The sequence below is a fragment of the Salmo salar genome, chromosome 17 (assembly GCF_965601325.2).
Source record: "Salmo salar chromosome 17, fSalSal1, whole genome shotgun sequence".
Classification (NCBI taxonomy): domain Eukaryota; kingdom Metazoa; phylum Chordata; class Actinopteri; order Salmoniformes; family Salmonidae; genus Salmo; species Salmo salar.
Genome location: NC_138307.1, coordinates 3,869,304 through 3,875,303, shown reverse-complemented (window position 1 = coordinate 3,875,303; position 6,000 = coordinate 3,869,304).

The window sequence follows — 6,000 nt, the reverse complement described above, 5'->3', positions numbered from 1 at the left end:
TCTTTCCTTCTTAATGCGTTTGAGCCAATCAGTTGTTTTGTGACAAGGTATACAAAAGATAGCCCTATTTGGTAATAGACTGTCCATATTATGGCAAGAACAGCTCAAATAAGCAAAGAGAAACGACAGTCCATCATTACTTTAAGACATGAAGGTCAGTCAATCCAAGAACTTTGAAAGTTTCTTCAAGTGCAGTTGCAAAACCATCAAACGCTATGATGAAACTGGCTCTCATGAGGACCACCACAGGAAAGGAAGACCCAGAGTTACCTCAGCTGCAGCGGATAAGTTCATTAGAGTTACCAGCCTCAGAAACCTCAGATTTCAACCCAAATAAATGCTTCACAGAGTTCAAGTAACAGGCACATCTCAAAATCAACTGTTCAGAGGAGACTGCATGAATCAGGCTTTCATGGTTGAATTGCTGCAAATAACCACTACTAAAGGACACCAGTAATACTAAGAAGAGACTTGCTTGGGCCAATAAACACGAGCAATGGACATTAGACCGGTGGATATCTGTTCTTTGGTCTGATGAGTCCAAATTGGAGATTTTTGGTTCCAACCTCCATGTCTTTGTGAGACGCAGAGTAGGTGAACGGATGATCTCTGTATGTGTGGTTCCCACCGGGAAGCAAGGAGGAGGAATATGATAGAGTAGGGATGCTTTGCTGGTGACACTGTCTGTGATTTATTTAGAATTCAGCATGGCTACCACAGCATTCTGCAACGATACGGCATCCCATCTGGTTTTCCCTTAGTGGGACTGTCATTTGTTTTTCAACAGGACAATGACACAACACACCTCCAGGCTATGTAAGGGCTATTTGACCAAGAAGGGGAGTGATGGAGTGCTGCATCAGATGACCTGGCCTTCACAATCACCCGACCTCAACTCAATTGAGATGGTTTGGGATGAGTTGAACCGCAGAGTGAAGGAAAAGCAGCCAACAAGTGCCCCGCATATGTGGGAACTCCTTCAAGACTGTTGGAAAAGCATTCCAGGTGAAGCTGGTTGAGAGAATGCCAAGTGCTTTTGTGAGAGCAAAACATGAAATATTCTATTACAAGTATTGAACCCGGCCAAATAATTACTAGTCAGATGTACTAACCTCAACCCTAGCATACCAGTATTTTGAAATATCTTAATATCTTAATACAGTGCAAGCCTCTGAGTACAAAAGAGGGCATTTTCCACAGCCCGCCAAGAGATTGAATAATGCAACCCTTGCGGTTAGCAAATTACCTCAACAGGCTACTTGTGCGAGAAGGCAGAGAGGATTGATGCTGGTTGATGAATTTGACAATGAATGTACTAGGGAAGTACTATTTTCTCGAACAGAGGTGACTGAATTAATGTTCAGGATTATTGATAATTGTTATTGAAATAGTAATCAAGTATAATTTCAAAACATGAGCATAAAAACAGGTAATAATAAACATGAATCATCATTATCAGAGGTGCAACTTTCACTGGGGACAGTGGAGACATGTCCCCCCCCACATTATGAAATTGCATTTTTGTCCCCCCCAGTTTTATAATTGGAATGTGATGCAGACGCCTACGAGCGGTATAGAAGGCTGTTTGGAGTGTTTATCCGACTGGAAAAAAAGTTATGTCCCCCCCACTTCTAAAACCAAAGTTGCACCCCTGATCATTATATTAATCTGTTGAATGCTTTTCAGTCCTTCCTCTTGCTTTAGCAGTGTGGAAAGGGACAGAAAAAATGTGTGCAGGAGTTTTCCTGTGCAGGGGAGTGGTGTATCCAGAGAGATAACTTATCTTCTGAAATTTCATTCGTGGTCTTTATGCTGCCATCTATTGGAATAATTTATTAATTGCAGTAATACAGAATAAGTCTATATCCTTACTAATGTTGTAATTACACAGACTTGCAAAATATAAAATGTTATATTTAATTTTATCAGTTACAACCATAAAATAACAATTTATAGCATAACAATAAACAATGAAACTGACAGAAACCAAAAACACCTTACATTTAGTTATAAAAAAAGACTGCTCTTAGAACATTCAGACTGCCATTGTTTTGGGGAAATAGGGACATGTCTGTCTATTTCATCAAATATCTCAAAATGTATGTATTTTTCTGGGTTGAAGTTCTACACCATTTTAATTAGGATGATCTCCTCTTTGTATGGATGTAAGGCTGAGCAGCGTAGTCAGTTGTCATCATAAGCTAGCATTTAAAATGTCAGAAATTACACATTAATGTTGGAATTCTAAGCTGCCCCAATCCAATGTTTGCCTATGAGAAAATTCTACACGGACATGTCTGTCTATTTCGCCAAATATCTCACAATGTGTATATTTAAACTTTTTCAAGTCGGATACCATTCTAATATTGAGAATTTCCTCTTTGACATTATGTAAGGCTGGACAGCGTGCTCCATTGTCATCAAACGCTAGCCCCTAAATACTTTTTGCCCTTGGAACTCTGAGCTCCCCCCATTGTTTTCCTATGGAGAGGCATGCTGGTCTACTTTGACAAATATCTCACAATGTGTATATTTAGATTTTTTTCAAGTCGACACCATTTTAATAAAAAAAATCCCCTCTTTCTAATGACATAAGGTTGGGCAGCGTACTCTGTCATCGATCGCTAGACCAGAAATAGTCAGAAGTCGACTTTTTTTTCTCTACTTCTTAGTTATGCCGACATAAGCAGACTTGGCACCATCAACATGGGGATGTTTACTTTCTAAACGAGTTGTTATTTTTCAGTTTAATCCTAAAAACAGATTGTAGTAGTAAAATAAAAGGTATACATTTTTTGGTGCCATTTAGGGAAAATTGAATTCTAACACGCTGACCAGACCGGACACGTCTGCGTCACAAAATACATTTAGAAATCCATGTTATTCAATTATTGCACCCACACTGCTATTTCTGACGCAGATCGCGCTGAAAGTCCTGCCTCTCCCATCTCCTCATTGGTTTATAGAAGCAGGTACTCACGTGCCATCTCCTCATTGGTTTATAGAAACAGGTACCCACGTGCCATCTCCTCATTAGTTATACCCACGTGGGTAATTGAAAGACGAAATGTTTTGCCGGTTGTCGTGGTAAAAGTGTAGATGCCAATCACCTATATCATTTCAAAGATGAGAAAGCCTCGAAGGAGGAGAGATGACTAGAAACGATTCGGTTGGCCGTTTTATGTGTGGATTAATTGTCGGAGTAGAGGACCTTGTGCATTTCAGGTAAAATAACTCAATGTTTATATCCCAGGACAAATTAGCTAGCAACAGCAAGCTAACTGAATAGGACAGGTTGGCTAGCAAGTGCAAGCTAACTAGCTAAATTGCCATACATGTTTAATGCTTTTCGACCTGTCCCCAAATTAATGTCATTGGTTCAGAGTTTGTGTTGATATTTTAACCTGCGTGTCGTGATCGCGTTTGGTGTAGGGGGACAAAATACATTTATGCACGATAGCGCACTCGCGCAGCCGGTTGCTATGGCCTCGCGCTGGTGTTCCAGCTCAACCAACGTTCTTTGGCTGTTTTTCAGCCTTGGGTGAATTTTGACTTGTTCTGGCGTTAATAACTAACTCATGTCTGACTACAACAGTGTGCTAATTGGCAGCAACAAACTGAAGCCAACTCAGGGCCATAGCACAACATGTCACAGTTGGTTGCATCGTGTAAAGGCATCACCGGCCTAAATCTAATCCAATTTAGAGCCAGTCAGTCTTCATCTGTAAAGCATAGAATTAGCTTCCAAATGACATTATTTCTCTAGCTATATTTATAATTGAAGGACGACAACAATTGTTGACCCTGTTTTTCTCTTCGACAAAGAGGCTTTGAGAACCAGAGGGAGCTCAGCTTCACAGAAATGTGACATTTTTCACCAACCCAGTGGACTTGTAAAATAATGTTTCTAATTGTATTAACTCATTTACATTTACGTCATTTAGCAGACGCTCTTATCCAGAGCGACTTACAAATTGGTGCATTCACCTTATATCGTGGACATATATTTAGAAGATGTATGTTTGTGGTTTTTTGATTTTGTTGAAAGCAGATTACCCTTCTCATATTTATATATTTTCCATTCTCTTTCCTGATAGTTTTGAATGCAATTTGTTTGTTGTATCATCTTAGTACAATATCATTACTGTACTATATCACCATTGCTTGGCGGGGTGCCAGACTTTAATTTTTTTTATTTAACTAGGCAAGTCGGTTAAGAACAAATTCTTATTTACAATGACGACTTATCCCGGCCAAACCCTAATGACGCTGGGCCAATTGTGCGCCGCCCTACGGGTCTTGGGGGCCCTCATCAAGATCATGCAGACATGCCCTCGCTGTGAGCATTCCTATGAATGGAACAGTCAGCCACATTATGGCAAGTATCCGGCCAGCAACCTTCGGCAACAGCTTTCACAGGCTCATCAATTGTACAAATACAAAAGGTAACCCACTTCATTACTTGTCACGTCCTGGCCAGTATAAGGGTTAATTGTCATTTTAGTTTGGTCAGGACGTGGCAGAGGGAATTTGTTTTATGTGGTTCAGGGTGGTGTATTAGTTAGGAGGGCGTTTGATTTATTATTTCCGGGTTTTGAGTTATGGTCTATGTTGATGTATTTTTATGTGTCGTCTGGTTGATCTGTTTCTATGTTGAGTTAATTGGGGTGGACTTCCAATTGAAGGCAGCTGTGTGGTGTTGCCTTTGATTGGAAGTCCTATATTAGTTGGGTGTGTTTGTCTGTGTATTTGGGGGAGATTGCTCCGTGTTTAGTATGTGTAAACCTAACAGGACTGTCAGTGTATCGTGCGTTCGTTTTCGTTATTTTGTATGTTCGTTTTGGAATTTATTAAAAGTTCAAAATGAACCATCTCAACTCTGCTGCATATTGGTCCTCATTTTCCAATGATAATTTCGCCATATCGTCCTCCGACGAAGAAATCCCTGACAGAATCTCCCACCAAACCAGGACCAAGGAGCAGAGGAAGGAGCAGAGGGAATTTGGATTGGATACATGGAAGAAATGGAGCAAAGACCGGGAATGCTACCGAGGAACACGACTGGCGATTAAACCCGAGAGGCAACCCCAATAATTTTTTTGGGGGGGGCATATGGGTAGTTTGGCGGGGCAAGTTTGGAGCCCCAGGCCAAATCCCCGGACTGTTTCTCGGAGGCCAGTTAATGGACAGGTATTATGCTTCGGGGAAATGGGTGTTATGGCGAGGCCAAGTGTTTTTAGGCCAGTACGCGCTATACCAGCGCCCCGCAGTTACCAGGGGGTAGTAGGCATTCAGCCAGAAAGGGCGATGCCAGGTTTAAGCTCGAGACCGCCAGTAAGCCTCCATGGTCCTATATATCCTGTTCCCGCTCCACGCACTAGCCTAGAGGTGCGTGTTCACAAGCTGGCATATCCGGTACCAGCACCACGCACCAGGATTATAGTGCATCAGCCCAGTCCAGTACGTCCTGTTCCTGCTCCACGCACTAGCCCTAAGGTGTGTGTTTCACAGCTGACATATCCAGTACCAGCACCACGCATCAGGCATCTAGTGCGTAAACCCAGCCTCGCCAGTCTAAAGTCGCCAGAGCTGCCCGCCAGTCAAAAGTCACCAGAGCTGCCCGCCAGTCAAAAGTCGCCAGAGCCGCCCGCCAGTCAAAAGTCGCCAGAGCCGCCCGCCAGTCAAAAGTCGCCAGAGCCGCCCGCCAGTCAACAGTCGCCAGAGCCGCCCGCCAGTCAACAGTCGCCAGAGCCGCCCGCCAGTCAACAGTCGCCAGAGCCGCCGCCAGTCAACAGTCGCCAGAGCCGCCGCCAGTCAACAGTCGCCAGAGCCGCCCGCCAGTCAACAGTCGCCAGAGCCGCCCGCCAGTCAACAGTCGCCAGAGCCGCCCGCCAGTCAACAGTCGCCAGAGCCGCCCGCCAGTCAACAGTCGCCAGAGCCGCCCGCCAGTCAACAGTCGCCAGAGCCGCCCGCCAGTCAACAGTCGCCAGAGCCGCCCGC